The following is a 19,018-nucleotide window of genomic DNA, read 5'->3' on the forward strand; positions in this document are numbered from 1 at the left end:
AGGGATGGTGACTCAACCACTTCCCTAGGCAGCCTATTCCAATGTGTGACAACCCTCTCAGTAAAGAATTTTTTCCTAATACCTAACCTAAATCTCCTTTGCCGCAACTTGAGGCCATTTCCTCTCATCCTATCTCCAGCCACCTGACAGAAGAGAACATCACCCACTTCACTACAACCCCCCTTTCAGGTAGTTGTAGAGAGCTATAAGGTCTCCTGTGGGAACACTTGGCTCAGTGACCACCTGTGGAAACAATGATATTATTGCTCTGGTTGGCAGAAAACCATGGGAACAGTGAAGTTCCCAGCGAAGTAATCATGCTGGAAAGACACGGAGCCAAGAATAGTGTAGAGATAAGATAGTTGCTGCTGAGTGAAAAATTTTGGAAAGCTTCTGCCCATGATTGCTGGCTGCTGCGTCGGACACAGCTAGCAGATAAAAGGACTCGTTTTGTTCAATAAAGGGTCTTCGTTTGCAACCAGCTTCGGAGTCCATTTTCAATTGCAACAAATGGCGCCCGAACAGGCTGAGGATCCTCGGGCCTAAGACGCAGTGGGTTCGACTGCACCGGTTGCAAGCCCAGCTGAACTTTTCAAACTGCTGAAAGGAAGCAGAAGACTGCGCAGCCAAATCGCCTCTCGCTGGACAACAGGTGAGCAGCTGGGAACAATGGGGAGTGAAATGTCCCGGGAAGAGAAAACCGTATATAGTATGATGCAGCAGCTCCTGCAAAAATATCAAGCCCATATAACCGAGCATAATTTGAAAATGCTGCTAAAATGGACAAAGGCGACGTGCCCTGATCTTGACTTCGTAACTATCTTTGATCCTGAACAGTGGGTCACGATAGGAGTCAAACTCTGGGATGCAGCAACTCAAGATGACAAAATTGCTCAATCCCTATTAGGGGCTTGGAGAACTGTTTTTGAATGCTTAAAGAAACATGTTGGGACTGGTCCGGAACAGAGATCTGCTGCTGCTGCAGAAGCTCCAGGTCCTGCAGTCCCCGGAGTTTCCGCTCCGATATTGGAACCTTCGGCTCTACCGTTGGTAGGAGCAGTTGGGGGGGGCAGAAGAGGGTAATCATGAGGATGATGATCCTTTCGACCCCGGACCTATTGATCCTGAAGCTGCACCAGACTTGTATCCTCCTGATCCCCGTGATATTTGGGGGAAAATTAAACAAGAGGCTGCTAAGGCAGGGGACACTGACATTTTACAAAACCTGCAAGCTTTTCCAGTCATCTATGAAGCCAATCGCCAGCCCCGATGGGAGGGTCTGCAATTTTCTATTATCAAACTCATGGCTGAGGCATTTGCAGCTATGCATGTCAGTTCCCAAACATGTTTTTCTTGTGGGAAGAAGGGACATGTACGCTGTGAATGTCCAAATAGAAATAAAGGTGAAAAACAAGGGCACACCAAAAGTCCGGGAGTGTGTCCCAAGTGCAGAAAGGGTCGACATTTTGCTAATCAATGCAAATCTCGTTTTAATAAGGAAGGACAGCCAATTCAGGGAAACGGGAAGTGGAGCGCGAAGAGGGGCCACGCGCAGACACAAGCAGCCCCCATTCAACAAGCGGGACCCCAGTCTCAAGTCTATATGCAAGAACAAGCGGCAGCGCCGGAATGGATCTGGCCACTGCAGAATCAGTAACCTTAGAAACATCTGAAGTAAAAGCGGTAGCCACGGGGGTGTGGGGACCGTTAGAGGGTAACAAAAGTGCGTTGTTAATAGGACGGTCATCTACCACGTTGCAAGGGCTTTTTGTGTTGCCAGGTGTAATTGATGCTGATTATCAAGGGGAAATCAAAATTATGGTGTGGACACCTATGCCTCCTTGTTTTGTGCCGGCTGGTTCTCGTATTGCACTATTGGTTGGTTTTAACATTCAGCCATCCTTGGCAGCAGCAAAAACAAGGGGCTCCGGTGGATTTGGCTCTACGGGGGTTCCACATATTTTTTGGGCTCAGCGGGTCTCTAATTCCAGACCGACTCTCAGTTGTAGATGGAATGGGGAAATCCTTGCCAAATAATTGAGTTGTCTGGCACTATTGATACCGGAGCGGATGTGACAGTTATATCGCACTCTGTGTGGTCCTCTCATTGGCCAATTTCCAAAGTATTCACGGCAATTACAGGCATAGGAGGTCACGCCATTCCATTGCAAAGTGTGTATTTGGTGCAAGTGATAGGTCCTGAGGGCAAAAGAGCTACCATTCGTCCTTTTATCCTCACAACTCCCCTAACTTTATGGGGACGGGACTGTCTTGCGCAATGGGGATTAAGCATTGGGTCAAATTTGTTGTAGGGGTCACTGAGGTGCAGCACACCCTGAAATTAACGTGGAAAACTGAGAATCCAGTATGGGTGGATCAGTGGCCCCTGACACTTGAAAAGCTGCAACATTTACAATCATTGGTGGATGAACAGTTAAAGGCAAAGCATATTGTACCTACGACTAGTCCTTGGAATTCACCTGTGTTTGTGATACAGAAAAAGAGTGGAAAGTGGAGATTGTTACATGATTTGAGACGTATTAATGCAGTATTAGAAGACATGGGTCCTTTACAACCAGAACTCCCATCTCCCACTATGATTCCAAAAGATTGGTGTTTAACAGTAATTGATTTGAAGGATTGTCTTTTTACGATTCCTCTAGATCCATGTGATGCCCCCAAATTTGCTTTTTCTATTCCTTCTGTTAATGCTTCTGAACCGAATAAACGGTATCACTGGACAGTGTTGCCAGAGGGTATGAAAAACAGCCCTGCCATTTGCCAATGGTTTGTAGCAAGGGCTCTTTCTCCTGCTCGAGAGAAATTGCCTAATGCTCTCATTTATCATTATATGGATGATATTCTTGTAGCAACACGGACGGAATCAGAGATGCAAATAGCAATGTCTGTCGTGTTAGACAATATTAAACTTCATCATTTGGAGGTAGCTCCAGAGAAGGTTCAAAAAACAACACCTTGGAATTATTTAGGGTGGCGAATAACTAATCAGCACATAATACCTCAGAAGTTGAAAATTATCACAGAGGTTCAAACATTAAATGATATGCAAAAATTACTTGGAACAATAAATTGGGTCAGACCGTTATTAGGCATAACAAATGAAGAGCTGCATCCTCTCTTTCAGCTTTTAAAGGGAGATCCAGCATTGAATTCCAAAAGAACTTTAACTCAGCAGGCGAAGTTAGCACTTCAAAAGGTGGCCACAGCAATGTCTGAGAGACAGGCTCAGAGATGCGATCCTGATCGTCCATTTCAACTGATAGTTTTAAATCCTGATTTTCAACCATATGGTCTCATTTTTCAATGGGACGAGAAACAGAGAGATCCTCTGTTGATAATAGAATGGATTTTTTTTGTTGCATCAATTCAGCAAAACAATAACAACAAAAATTGAAATGATTGTGTCTCTGATTTTGAAAGGACGACACAGGCTGCTATCTTTGAGTGGCCAGGAACCTTCAATTCTCATATTGCCTGTCTCTATGCAGATGTTACAATGGATGTACCAAAACTCTTTTTTGTTTCAAACTGCACTGGAAGGTTTTTCTGGAACCATTTCAATTCATCCACCAAGTCACAAATTGTTACAGTTACAGTTTAATGTACAGGAACTTCCCAAATGTAGTTCTGTTCCTTTAGACGCATTGACAGTTTTTACAGATGGATCAGGAAGAACGGGTCGAGCTGTTATAGTTTGGAAAAATGATCAGAACGAATGGCAATCGGACATTGAGATAGTAAAAGGTTCACCACAAATTGTTGAACTATCTGCAGTTGTTAGGGTCTTTCAGAAGTGGGACTGTCCTATTAATATTGTAACTGACTCTGCTTCTGTTGCAGGAGTTGTGAGCTGTCTTGAAGCCTCTTATTTGAAAGAAATAGATCATAAACCGTTATTCGTGTTATTTCAAACTCTTTTGGCCTCGTTAAATCATAGAAAAAACCCAATATTTTATTATGCATGTGCGATCGCACACTTCACTGCCTGGACCATTAACAGAAGGTAATAGTATGGCAGATTGGTTAGCTGGACTCACTGTCCTTCCTAATGCATTCGAGCAAGCACGATTTTCACACGCCTTTTTTCACCAAAATGCAAAGGCATTGCAAAAAACATTTCAACTCACTTTGAATCAAGCCCGTCAAATTGTGACAGCTTGTCCGGATTGCCAACAGACGACTCCGTCTTTATCATATGGACTCAATCCAAGAGGCTTGCAAGCTTTAGAGATTTGGCAAACTGATGTTACTCACATTACAGAATTTGGTAGATTAAAATATGTCCATGTATCTATTGATACTTTTTCAGGAGCACTTGTGGCCACCGCCCACACAGGTGAAAAATCCCGTGATGTGTGTAAGCATCTCTTACTCGCTTTTGCAACCTTGGGTGTTCCACAGCAACTAAAAACGGTCAATGGTCCAGCTTATGTATCACAAAAACCACAAGAATTTTTACAACTATGGGGTATTCGGCATAGCACTAGTATCCCTCATTCTCCCACTGGTCAAGCGATTGTGGAACGCGCTCATGGTTCGCTAAAAGCGATGTTATTAAAACAAAAAGGGGGAGTAGGGAATCTCTCTCCACAAGAAAAGTTAGCTAAAGCCACTTATGTTTTAAATTTTCTAAATCACTGGTCTGATGCAGGCGGTCCACCGATTTAGAGACTTTTTATCCACATATCAAGAGCGGCCGGAAATTAGGGGTAAGGCCATGGTTTTAGTTAAGAATCTAGAAACAGGGCAATGGGAAGGTCCGTTTCCATTAATAACCTGGGGGCGAGGTTATGCTTGTGTTTCCACAGATACAGGCCCACGATGGACTCCCGCTCGATTTCTACGACCATCATCATCTGGAACATCCTAGATGGTGTGGCAATATGAATACCACCTGTCCTGGTTTCAGCTGGGATGTAGTTAACTGTCTTCCTAGTAGCTGGTACAGTGCTATGTTTTGAGTTCAGTATGTGAAGAATGTTGATAACACTGATGTTTTCAGTTGTTGCTCAGTAGTGTTTAGACTACAGTCAAGGATTTTTCAGCTTCTCATGCCCAGCCAGGGCACCTGACCCAAACTGGCCAACAGTGTATTCCATACCATGTGACGTCCCATCTAGTTTAGGAACTGGGAAGTGGGGGGGGGAGGGATTCGCCGCTTGGGGACTGGCTGGGTGTCGGTCGGCGGGTGGTGAGCAATTGCCCTGCGCATCATTTGTACATTCCAATCCTTTTATTACTACTGTTGTCATTTTATTAGTGTTATCATTATCATTATTAGTCTCTTCTTTTCTGTTCTATTAAATCGTTCTTATCTCAACCCAGGAGTTTTACTTCTTTTCCTGATTTTCTCCCCCATCCCACTGGATGGGGGGGGAGTGAGTGAGCGGCTGTGTGGTGCTTAGTTGCTGGCTGGGGTTAAACCACGACACCACCTCAGGCAAAAACTAACGTGTGGGTCACCTTGGCCAACATGACAGGTCAAGATTCTCTGTGCATTGCAACCGCATCACAAAGCCCATGAAACAATAGACAGGATGGCTATGGCTCATGCAGCGCGCCTGGCCAGCGAGCGCATGCGTCATAGGCTCCCCATGTTGCAACCGAGGCAGGTTATGGCACCCGCTGGCCATGTGTGCCGAAACCCATTCCTCTGCAAATGTATAAATACTGGGATTTTTCCGAAGAGCATCGGGCTGGTGTACGGCAAGGCCACCGTTGCCTCCGTGGGGACGCCCACGTAAAGCTGGCACCTACCGATCGCTGGGCTGAGCTCGCGGAGCAAGACGGCACAAGAACGTACGGATGGTCCATCTTCCTCACGGTCCTCGGATGGACGTAGTCATGGATACCGCCGCAAGCCAAAGAAAACATCTGGATGACCCTGGCTAACGTGACCGGACAAGATTGCTTATGCTTCAGTACAGCAACACCGAACAATCCCTTTTCCACATGTTTAATAGGGGGTTCCGCTGGCATCAACGAAGTTTAAGAACCTATTGATGGAGACCCCTGTGCAGCAGGCCATGGACTCAATGGATGGGAATTCCTGGTTTCCACGGATTGGGCATTCACCCTCATTGCCACCCCAGGAATCACAAATTCTGGGGTCCCTGAATACAGATTGGTGTAGCATTATCTGATTTACTGTTAGTTGTAGATGGTATTAGACACGCAACCTTACAAAATAGAGCTGCTCTTAAATCATTAGTTAAGACACTTTTGATTTGTCTTGTAGTGTTTTTATGTATTTTAATTTGTGTGCCTTGTATGTTGCAATGTGTTCCAAAAATTAATTGATAGATCAAGTAAGGCTGTGTTAATTATAAACAAAGAAGGGGGAGATGTGGGAGCACTTGACTCAGTGACCACCTGTGGAAACAATGATATTATTGCTCTGGTTGGCAGAAAACCATGGGAACAGTGAAGTTCCCAGTGAAGTAATCATGCTGGAAGGACACGGAGCCAAGAATAGTGTAGAGATAAGATAGTTGCTGCTGAGATGAAAATTTTGGAAAGCTTCTGCCTATGATTGCTGGCTGCTGCGTCAGACATAGCTAGCAGATAAAAGGACTTGTTTTGTTCAATAAAGGGTCTTTGTTTGCAACCAGCTTCGGAGTCCATTTTTCAATTGCAACAGTCTCCCCTCAGCCTCCTCTTCTCCAGACTAAACAGCCCCAGCTCCCTCAGCTGCTCCTCATAAGACTTGTGCTCCAGGCCCCTCACCAACTTGGTTGCCCTTCTCTGGACACGCTCCAGCAACTCAATGTCTTTCCTGTAGTGAGGGGCCCAAAACTGAACACAGTACTCGAGGTGCGGCCTCACCAGTGCCGAATACAGGGGAACAATCACCTCCCTAGTCCTGCCGGCCACACTATTTCTGATACAGGCCAGGATGCCGTTGGCCTTCTTGGCCACCTGGGCACACTGCTGGCTCATATTCAGCCAGCTCTCAACCAGCACCCCCAGGTCTTTTTCTGCCAGGCAGCTTTCCAGCCACTCTTCCCCAAGCCTGTAGCACTGCATGGGGTTGCTGTGACCAAAGTGCAGGACCCGGCACTTGGCCTTGTTGAACTTCATACGATTGGCCTCAGCCCATCGATCTAGCCTGTCCAGATCTCCCTGTAGACCCTTCCTACCCTCGAGCAGATCGACCCTGCCTCCCAACTTGGTGTCATCTGCAAACTTGCTGAGGGTGCACTCAATCCCCTCATCCAAATCATTGATAAAGATATTAAACAGAATGGGGCCCAACACCGAGCCCTGAGGAACACCACTTGTGACCCGCCGCCAACTGGATTTCACCCCATTCACCGCAACCCTCTGTGCTCGGCCATCCAGCCAGTTTTTCACCCAGCAAAGAGTACACTTGTCCAAGCCATGAGACGCCAGCTTCTCAAGGAGTATGCCATGAGAGACAGTGTCAAAGGCCTTGCTGAAGTCAAGGAAGATAACATCCACAGCCTTTCCCTCATCCACTAGGCGGGTCACCTGGTCATAGAAGGAGATCAGGTTGGTCAAGCAGGACCTGCCTTTCGTAAACCCATGCTGACTGGGCCTGATCCCCTGCTTGTCCTGGACTTGCCATGTGAGTGCTCTCAAGATAAACCATTCCATAATCTTCCCCGGTACTGAGGTCAGGCTGACAGGCCTGTAGTTCCCCGGATCCTCCCTCCGACCCTTCTTGTAAATGGGAGTCACATTGGCAAGCCTCCAGTCCTCTGGGACCTCCCCTGTTGACCAGGATCGCCGATAGATGATGGAGAGTGGCTTGGCAAGGACCTCTGCCACTTCCCTCAGTACTCTTGGATGGATTCCATCGGGTCCCATAGATTTGTGAGTGTCCAGATGGCGTAGTAGGTCACTCACTATTTCCTCCTGGATTAAGGGGGGGTATATTCTGCTCTTCATCCTCACCTTCCAGCTCAGGGGGTGGAGTACCCTGAGGAAAACTGGACTCCCTATTAAAGACTGAGGCAAAGAAGGCATTAAGTACCTCGGCCTTTTCCTCATCTCTGGTGGCTACGTTCCCTTCTGTATCCATTAAAGGATAGATATTCTTCTTGGGATTCTTTTTACTGTTAACATATTTGTAAAAACATTTTTTGTTGTCCCTTACAATAGTGGCCAGATTTAGTTCTCGCTGAGCTTTTGCCTTTCTAATTTTCTCTCTGTATGATCTAACAAGATCCCTGTACTCCTCCCAAGTCGCCCGCCCTTTCTTCCAGAGATGATAAACTCTCCTTTTTTTCTTGACTCCTAGAAAAAGCTCCCCGTTCAGCCAGGCCGGTCGTTTCCCTCGGCGGTTCGACTTGCGGCACATGGGAATAGCCTGGTCCTGAGCCATTAAGATTTCCTTCTTAAAGAATGTCCATCCCTCCTGGACCCCTTTGCCCTTCAGGACCGTCTCCCAAGGGACTCTCTCAACCAGTGCCTCGAAGAGGCCAAAGTTTGCCCTTTGGAAGTCCATAGCGGTGGTTTTGCTGACCACCTTCCCTGCCTCACCAAGAATTGAGAATTCTATCATTTCATGGTCGCTAAGCCCAAGGCGGCCTCCGACCATCACACCTCCCGCCAGTCCTTCCCTGTTCGTAAACAACAGATCTAGCAAGGCTCCTCCCCTGGTTGGCTCACCCACCAGCTGTGTCAGGAAGTCATCTTCCACACACTCCGGGAACCTCCTAGATTGTTTACTCACTGCTGTATTGTATTTCCAGCAGACATCTGGAAAGTTGAAGTCCCCCACGAGAACAAGGGCACACGATTCTGAGACTACTGCCAGCCGCTTGTAGAATGATTCATCCGTCTCTTCAACCTGGTCGGGCGGTCTATAACAGACTCCCAGCACAATATCAGCCTTATTGGCTTTCCCTCTCATCCTCACCCATAAGCACTCCACCTTGTCATCAGAATCGTGTAGCTCTGTACAGTCCAAACATTCCCTAACATAGAGAGCCACCCCACCACCTCTTCTACCTTGCCTATCCCTTCTGAAGAGCTTGTAGCCATCCATTGCAGCACTCCAGTCACGGGAGTCGTCCCACCATGTTTCCGTGATGGCGACTAAGTCATATCTATCCTGCTGCACGATGGCTTCCAGCTCCTCCTGTTTATTGCCCATGCTGCGTGCATTGGCATAGATGCATTTGAGCTGGCCTATCAAATCCACCCCTAACATTGGCACGCTGCCCCCAGGCTCATCTCTGGTGCACCTAGTTTTATCCCTTACCCCCTTCAAACCTAGTTTAAAGCCCGCTCTATAAGCCCCGCCATCTCACGAGCGAGGATTCTTTTACCCCTTTGAGACAGCTGGATACCATCTGTCGCTAGCAAGCCTGGTGCCGTGTAAACCTCCCCATGATCAAAAAAACCCAAATTCCACCGATGGCACCAGCCTCTGAGCCACGTGTTAACCAGGTGTGTTTTCCTGTTCCTTTCAGTGTATTTCCCTGCCACTGAAGGGATTGAGGAAAACACTACCTGTGCTCCCGATCCTTCCACCAATCGTCCCAGTGCCCTGAAGTCCCTTTTGATTGCCTTTCGATTTCTCCCTGCAATCTCATCACTACCAACCTGCACAACCAGCAATGGGTAATAATCAGAGGTCCGAACCAGACCAGGGAGTTCCCTGGTAATGTCTTTTACCCGGGCCCCAGGGAGGCAGCAGACTTCCCTGTGGGATGGGTCAGGTCTGCATATTGGGCCCTCTGTCCCCCTCAGAAGGGATTCGCCTATGACAATTACCCTCCTTTTTCTTTTTTTCAGAGGATGTGAGAATGCGTGGTGCTGCCCGACTGAGCCTAGGCACCTCCCTAGATAGGGCTTCATCTACACCCTGATCTTCATTGACCTGGTCCTCAAGTTCCAGAGGCCCATACCTGTTGCATAGGGGCAACTGGGAAGGTGAGGGAGACCAGGAGGGGACTCGCCTGCCTCCCCGAGCAAGGACCTGTATCCATTCCCCTCCATCTCTTAGGTCCCCTCCTGCCCGGTGACAGGAGGGCAGGGGAACCTCTGCTTCTTGTGGAGCCTCCATCTGCTGCCTCTGCCTCAGGGATGGTAGGGTGAGGCTCCACCAATCTATCTCTCTCTCACACTCCCTGATACTCCTCAACCTTTCCACTTCCTCCTTCAGCTCTGCCACCAGGCTGAGCAGATCATCCACCTGGTCACACCTCACACAAGAAGTGTCCCTGCTGCCCTCCGTCGTCAGTGATAGACTCAGGCACTCCCTGCAGCCAGAGACCTGGACAGCTGCATGTTTACATGGGAGTTCTGTCTGCATCGCCACATTTTTCCTGACAATGGCTTTCACCCGAGTGGCAACCATACCTGGGTCTCCCTCTGGGCTGTCGTCCACCGCTTGAGTAGCCTTCTTGAGCTGGGAAGAAGGGGGGCTGCGCGAACTGCCTGCGCGAACTGACGCAACGCGCCCCGTTCACCGGAGCTCCTCTATGAGGGCTGCTATGGGGAAAGTTACCTCCATCCCAGCGTGGCAGGTACACCCACCCCGACAGGAAACGAAACTTCTCCGGACAGGGAGGAGAGGAAAAAAACCCCAAACCCTAGAGGCCGCAGGTTGAAAGCCGAACTGACCAATCCGACACGCGTCAGTACGTGGAAGTGTTGACCTTTTGGCCAATGGGGAATAAAACGACCACAGATCAGATTCGACAAGGGTATAAATGGGGCCCCGCCGGAGGACATTTTGAGTCAGTCCTCCTCGGAGCAGCGGGTCTGCAGTCACGGACTCTCCCCTTGGGTCGGGACGCCGCCCTAGGTAACTCCTCGAGGTTGAGAGCCCTCATCTTGTAGGTGAGCGATATGCGCATTTTGAACCATCATTTTTAGACCTTAAGAATTCTCAAGTTGGCTGTGTAGTACTAATTCCCCTTACATCATTGAGCCTGTGGTTCACTAATGATATCGTGGTTCCAACTAACTTTTTTACTGAAGAATAGATCTGATTTTTAACACCTGTTGGATTTGATTGCGTGAGCCTCCGTAACATTAAATTGGCGTAGTCGGCAGGATGGCGTTAATAGAGGAATTATTACGGAGGCACGGCTGTAGCCCTTCTCCCCCAGGTATGGAATGGGCAAAGGAGAAGTGGTCCGACCCAGCAGCGGTCATGGAGAGAATAGAACAATGCCGCGGAAATAGTCGAGATGGCAAAGGCAGTATGTGTGCCATCCTAGGCGCCTGCTTGGTTCAAGCGCAAAACCAAAATAACGATTCTGACAGACTGGCAAAGGATAATTCTAAAAAGCAATGGGAAATAGGTTGTTCGAAGGCGGAATTGAAACGAGAAAAGGAGCGGCCGCGTCTATTAGAACGAAAGATTGAAATTATGCTCGCGCAAGCAAAAAAGCCCCCCAGTGTTACCCAAATCTGAAAGTTAATTACGGGCACGGACCCTGAGGGTTGGGATGGGGACATTTGGGGAGACTCTGATGAAAACAGCTCTGAAGAGGTAGAGGACTTGGAGGAAAGGGACGTGCGACCCCTTATTAAAACAGAAAGGCACACGAGTCCGCACGGTGGGAACCCCCGAGCCACTGTCCGCACGACCCCTTGGACGGTGGACGGGACCCGAACTCAGTGAATTACAAGCTAAGTTTTCACGCAAGCCGGGCGAAACCGAAACTGAGTATTTGCGGAGGGTTTCTTTAACTGGGGGAGATCGGATACTATTGAGTGATGACAAAGCAAGGGGGTTCTGGGGACCGGGAGTGTTTTTGAGTGACGGACCGGCGGGTGATCAGTCGATAACGTCCCGAGTAGCCTATTGGGCTGGGGGTGTGGACCCCAAGGAGAGAGGAGAACCTGTTACTATCCGGGTAAAGGGACTGTCGGAGGTAACGGAGGGAGTGCAAAAGGCGGCCTGTGTTCAGGCCATGTACGACAGAGGGCAGCAAGGGATAGCGATGGCTGTACCGGTGGACCCCCGCCACCCCTTAGACCCCTTATTAGAGGGCTGCCGGATGCTTTAAAAATACACGTCCAGTCCCTCAGAGAAAGAATTCAGGGGGCCATCGAGCGCAATCAGCAGAACCCGCCCGCGCACGGGATGACCTGGGCGGAAGTACTGCACAGCATAGTAGTTCACGGGCGCGAGATGGGATGGGCGGAGCCGAGCGGTGGCGCAGAGGGTAACAGGAAGGTCCGGCAAGCCAGTCGTAAACGCCGCCCCGAACGGCCTCCCCCCCGGGAGCCTGAGCCTCCTTCCCGGGGTCGGCCGGGTCGGAACTACGACCCCGGAAGGAATGGTCTCTGGCGGAAGGCATTGGCACTGGGGGCACCCCAAGCCATGCTGCACGGGCAGGCCGCTGACGACATCCGGAAGCTGGTGGAATTGCTGGAGGGGAAAACTAGGGACCAAAGGGAAGCGCCAGCAACCCCGCCCCCTCGGGAAGAGAAACTGAACCCTTTCGCGGCACTGCGAGGGGAGTTGGAAGGGCTAAAAAACTAGAAGTTGCGGTCTGGGGTTCAGGCCGCCCAATGCGCATGGCGGATTCTTGCCAATGGTCTGCTGATAAGGAGCCTTGTATACACACTCCTGTGGGTCCAAGACGGATAAGTTTAGAATTTTTAATTGATACGGGAGCCCAAATTAGTGTTTTAAACAAACGACAAGCTAATGAGCTAGGGATTAAACCATCGAGAAAGACTATAAACATGATGGGAGGGACAGGAGCAGCAGAAAAATGTCCCATAGCTCGAACTCAACTTTGGCTACCTGGGGAAAAGAGAATGACTGCTGTGGAAGTGGCTTTGAGCCCCTATGAGGGAAATATACTGGGATTCGATGTGCTGGTGGGCAAACAGTGGTACCTACCCAATGGCAGGGTGTGCAGCTTTGGGGGCAGAGGGGCAGGGGCTACCCTGATACCGAAAAGCAAGTCAAAGAAACTCTCTAAGACTCGTTTTGGAGTTTTAGAAAGCAGGCATTCTTTATTGCAGCGCTGGATGCACGGGGGATAGTTCCACCTAGCGTGCATGCCACAGCTTCAGCACAAACAGGTTATATAGAATAACTAATTGCATATTAATCAGATTAGTATATATATACATAAAAATGGTTATAACTGATTATCATAGTATTGCCTACATCCGATCATGCGCAATGAAGGATCCATTTGAGTCAAAGGGCTGCTTTTGCGACCACCGACCCATTTGAAGTTCTTGCTGGCTGTCCTTGAAGTCTTTATTCTTGTCCTTGTTCTTTGATCTTGAAGCTTAACGCGGTTTCAATCACACGTGGTCAGTTTCAACATTGTTCTCATCTAGCGTACAGGAACATCTAGTCATAAGAGCCAAGAACTGCCAAACTTAGGAGTAACTGCCTCTACTAGTAAATTGCTTGGAAATACTTTTGTCTATTGTTTCAATCATAGTGTTAGTATAAGATTTCTAATAATTATTTACCAAATCTCACTTTTACAGTCACCTAGCAGCAAACCAGTTTCCATGGCTGGTACAAAATATTAAAACCATCAGAATATTTAGACATGCCATACAGAATGTATGGAAATATGCTATCACACATGTGAAAACCTTGCAGGTTGCTCCTGCACTACCGCAATCTAACGTAACCCGTGTCTCTCAGTACCCACTGCCAGCCGCTGCCAAGCGGGGTATTTCGGAAGTAATTAACGATCTTGAGAAGAGACAGAGCACAACTTGTCGTGGTTTAACCCCAGCCAGCAACTAAGCACCACCCAGCTGCTCACTCACTCCCCCCCGCCACACCCAGTGGGATGGGGGAGAGAATCGGGAAAAGAAGTAAAACTCGTGGGTTGAGATAAGAACGGTTTAATAGATCAGAAAAGAAGAAACTAATAATGATAATGATATCACTAATAAAACGACAGCAGTAATAATAAGAGGATTGGAATATACAAATGAAGCACAGTGCAATTGCTCACCACCCGCCGATCGACGCCCAGTTAATCCCAGAGCGATGATCCCCCGCCCCCACCCCCCCCAGTTTATATACTAGATGTGACATCACATGTTATGGAACACCCTGCTGGCCACTTTGGGTCAGCTGCCCTGGCTGTGTCCCCGCCCAACTTCTTGTGCCCCTCCAGCCTTCTCACTGACTGGGCATGAGATGCTGAAAAATCCTTGACTTGAGACTAAACACTACTTAGCAACAACTGAAAACATCAGTGTTATCAACATTCTTCTCATACTGAACTCAAAACATAGCACTATACCAGTTTCTAGGAAGACAATCAACTCCATCCCAGCCGAAACCAGGACACAAGTCGCATACATTCCCCTTATAATTCTCCTGTTTGGCCAGTCCGTAAACCAGATGGGAGGTGATGACTAACAATTGATTATAGGAGATTGAACAGTAATACCCCACCATTAACTGCTGCTGTTCCGAGCATAACCTCAATAGTAACGGCAATACAGGCCGCGGCCAACCCATGGATGGCTGCTTTAGATGTCAAGGATATGTTTTTTTATGGTTCCCCTAAGGGAAGAGGACAAACCCCAGTTCGCCTTCACTTGGGAGGGGACACAATACACCTTTAATCGGCCTCCCCAGGGATAGAGGCATTCCCCCACTATTGCCCACAATGCTTTAGCCAAGCTTCTTGATGCTGTGGAAGTGCCATCAGGTGTTCACATATATCAATATATAGATGATATCCTAGTCGGTGGGGATAGCAAGGAACAGGTAGGGCAAGTGGCTGAGGCCATCTGGAATCCGTTAGTCAAGAATGGGCTAGACATTCCATCTTCTAAATGTCAAGGTCCTGGACAAGAAATTAAATTCCTGGGGGCACGGCGGATAGCTGGAGCAGTTGCGGTACCCGACGACACTCTTATCAGCTATTGAAAAGGGACAGACTCCGGGCAATAAAACGGAATTACAGCAGCTGCTAGGTACTTTGGGCTACTGGAGAAAACATATACCAGGGTTCTCAGTGATTGCCCGCCTTCTCTATGACTTGCTCCAAAACAATAGGAAATGGGATTGGACTTTGCAACATACGGAAGCCCTTAACACTTTGAAAGATGAGCTTAAGGCTTATCAGAGACTAGGCCCGTTGCACCCACGAGACCCGTTAAGGGTGGAATGGGGATTTGCCGCACATGCTTCATACTGTGGCATGTTTCAAAAGGGACCGCAAGGACCAGCTAGGCCTTTATTATTCTCTTCCACTTCATTCAAGGAGACTGAACAATGATATACTCAGATTGGGAAAAGGGGGTCCTTTCCCTCACTAGAGCGGTTAAGGAGGCTGAAAAGCTGCACACATCACAAGATGTTATAGTACAGGGCCCTTTCCCTCTCTTAAACTCAGTCCTCAATGGGTCGCCTCCTCCCGAGGGAGTAGCCCAAAAGGCCACAGTTAGGAAATGGTATGCATACCTAGAAGGGATAAGTCAGCTGTGGGAGCACTGCTCAGCAGTAGCCAAAACATTGGTGTGTTATCAACACCCTTCTAGCTACAACTACAAAGCACAGCACTATGAGGGCTGCTATGGGGAAAGTTACCTCCATCCCAGCCAGACCCAAACCAAAACTACATCACAGGGAGACGGCAAACTTCATCTTTCTTTAGCAGCCATTAGAAAAGGGAGACGGGCATGGGAAAGCAGGGCGATCCTTTGTTGCCCTTGAACCCTATGTTACTGAGGCATCTGAGACGCCCACTGGAAGGCGTCTTCATCTCTTCTATATCCCCAAGCGATCGGGTGAAGTTTGGTGACATGGGCGTGTAAGTGACCCGAGGACTTCACCTTTATTTAGTCTTCCCGGGGAGGAGATGGAAACGGTTTACCTGAAGTAGATGGAAACTGACATATGATGTTTCCTTGAAACTGCACTGGTGCAGTGTTTGCTTACTGAATGATTGAGCTAGGTAACATCTATTGTTCTGTCTGCATCAACTCCCTAAGGTATCTAGAAGGTGTTCCCGCTTCTGGGGGTGGGGGAATTTTGAAGAAGCTAGGTATGGCTTTGTTATGGGTTTGTGTGGCGTGGGTTTTTTTGTTTTTTTTTTTTGGTCGCAGGGGAGGGGGCCGCAGGGGTGGCTGTTGTTGCCGAAGTCCGGAAAAAAACTCCTTAACAGCAATGAGAAGTTAAGAAGCAGGCATTTCTTTATTGCAGCGCTGGGCACACAGGGGATCACTCCACCTAGTGTGTGCACCTGTCTGGTTCGATCATGCAGGTTAAATACACACCTGTTATACATATTCACTAGATTTCTGGGAAATGTCATACATAATCATCAACTGTCCGATAAATCATTAGCATATGTAAATGTCCCTTTACGCAGGCATGGTGAAGTCTCTGGTGGTCTTCAGAAACCCTCTGGTGGTCTTCCATAGTCTTCCTCACTTTGTCCGATAGTTGACCTCTCTTATGTGATTCTGCGCAGTACGATTTTGCCATCATGTATTAGATTTACATAAAAGTACATTCAATGTTAATCCTTACATTTAATGTTTCTAGTGATTGGCCCTCAGTCACACCACCTTGTCAATATTCTTATACTAAAACATTCATTGGTTAATCTTACTTAATTCCACTAACTGGAATCTTGATCAAAGTGGGGTTTCTAAGCAACAGAACTAAGGTCCATAACGATCTCTCTTAGTTTCTTAGGACAAAACACTACAAACTAACAAATCGGTCAAAGTTTCTATGGTAAACTAATTTTAGACAATACTTATTTTCTTATGATTGTATACAGCACATTTTGTATGTTCTAAGTTTCGATGGCTACATTGCGAGCTTCAAACCCCTATATTCTACAATCTTTACCTTTTGATCAAACCCAGCTTATATAAAATTTTAACTTATCAGAATATTTGTAACAGTGTTGTCCCGCAAGTGGGGGCTTTTACTCGGTGTGTGAAACGCCAATGTACACGCAGAGCAGAGGTATTTTATTCCAATTCATGTTTGCGCAAAGATGGGGGCTAGGTGGTAATCCACATAGCTAGCACACCTCATGCCTAAACGGGCAAGCAATTTATACGGTTCAGTTATACATATTCAATTTCCAAAGTTCTTCCCCAAAACTATTACTGGTAGTCGCTTATCTAGTACAGTTTCTATTGGGTTAAAGTTTCCCCGCTTCGAATTAAAGGTACAGTGTTCTTTTATTCTACAGCGCATGCTCAAGGAGAGTGGGGGGGTAAGTCTTTTGGTCTTGAATTGAGTCGGTGGTCGTGATCTCCCCCTGCCGCCTTTACCTTTCCTCCAGTTATCAAAGATTTTTTGCTGACTTCATGGCTATTAGCAATTTTTCAACTTTTAGGCGCCTCCTGGGGTAGGATGTTCCCTTCTTATCAGTCTTTTAGTTCTTCTTCAGGGGCACAGTCGTTAGCACGGCATGCCTTGTGTATACAAAGGGTATCTTATTTCACAAGACCTTTGTGGTCTTCTTAAGTACATCACTCCTTAAGTATATAATTTCTTAAGTACATCAGTAGTGCCTCTGGGATAACGTATTTAAGTAAGAAGGGGAACCTGCAGGGAGTAGGGGGATTGGAATGCGAGAGGAACACCCATGCAGATACCGAGGTCAGCGAAGAAGGAGGGGGAGGAGGGCCGCCTGAGGAGGTTGATGCCCCTGCAGCCCGTGGTGAGACGGCAGGCTGTCCCCCTGCAGCCCATGGAGGTGAACGGTGGAGCGGAGGCCCCCGAAGATGGCCGTGACTCCATGGGAAAGCCCGCGCTGGAGCAGTGTGTGACTGAAGATCCGCCCGCGGAAAGGACCCACACCAGGTTAGTTCGGGAAGAACTGCAGCCCGCGGAAAGGACTCACGTTGGAGACGTTCGTGAAGGACTGTCTCCTGTGGGAGGGACCCCACGGTGGAGCAGGGGACGAGTGAGGAGTCCTCCCCCTGTAGGAGGAAGGAGCGGCAGAGACAATGTGTGGCGAGCTGACCCCAACCCCCATCCCTGTTCCCCTGCGCCGCCGGGGGGAGGAGGTAGAGAGAACCGGGAGTGGAGTTGAGCCGGGAAAGAGGGAGGGGTGGGGGGAATGTGTTCTAAGGTTTGGTTTTACTTCCTAATATCCTTGTTTTGATTTGATTTGTAGTAAATTAAATTGATTTTTTTTCTTCCCCAAGTTGAGCCTGTCTTTTGCCCGTGACCGTAAGTGGTGAGTGATCCCTCCCAGTCCTTATCTCCACCCACGAGCCTGCCTTTATATTTTCTCCTCATCCTGTTGCAAATATTCTGGTAAAGAAATCAAAATTTAATCACATAGAAGAGTTAGGTTTGATTAAGAAGTAAAATTGTGAAGCATAATGTATAGGATTGTTAAGTTTGAAATGTAGCCATAGAAACTTTAGGAACCGTGTTATGTGTCACTACAGGAACCTTAATATTGTTAAAGTTTGAAATAGCTAACCATAGAAACCTCACCAGGAAGTTACTGGTCTTTCTATGTTTTCTTTCAAGAAACTAAGGAAACCGTCATGGACACCAGTTTGCTGCTTGGAAACCCCCTTACCCTTCCCATCTTGATTTGAGTATCGAAGATTCCAATTGTCGCCAAAAACCGGAATAAAACTCCTTAACAGCAATGAGAAGTTAAGAAGCAGGCATTTCTTTATTGCAGCGCTGGGCACACAGGGGATCACTCCACCTAGTGTGTGCACCTGTCTGGTTCGATCATGCAGGTTAAATACACACCTGTTATACATATTCACTAGATTTCTGGGAAATGTCATACATAATCATCAACTGTCCAATAAATCATTAGCATATGTAAATGTCCCTTTACGCAGGCATGGTGAAGTCTCTGGTGGTCTTCAGAAACCCTCTGGTGGTCTTCCATAGTCTTCCTCACTTTGTCCGATAGTTGACCTCTCTTATGTGATTCTGCGCAGTACGATTTTGCCATCATGTATTAGATTTACATAAAAGTACATTCAATGTTAATCCTTACATTTAACGTTTCTAGTGATTGGCCCTCAGTCACATCACCTTATCAATATTCTTATACTATAACGT

At 47.6% G+C, this 19,018-nt stretch overlaps 1 long non-coding RNA gene across 1 annotated transcript in view; it reads right to left on the minus strand.

Annotated features, from left to right (window-relative positions):
- Positions 1 to 19,018, minus strand: part of LOC138683428 (uncharacterized) — a 109,790-nt gene that overhangs the window by 57,046 nt on the left and 33,726 nt on the right. The window contains exon 2 of the long non-coding RNA XR_011322958.1: positions 14,171 to 15,860. This is a non-coding gene — a long non-coding RNA (uncharacterized lncRNA). The remainder of the gene's footprint in view (positions 1 to 14,170; positions 15,861 to 19,018) is intronic.

The sequence above is a fragment of the Haliaeetus albicilla genome, chromosome W, assembly GCF_947461875.1.
Source record: "Haliaeetus albicilla chromosome W, bHalAlb1.1, whole genome shotgun sequence".
Classification (NCBI taxonomy): Eukaryota; Metazoa; Chordata; class Aves; order Accipitriformes; family Accipitridae; genus Haliaeetus; species Haliaeetus albicilla.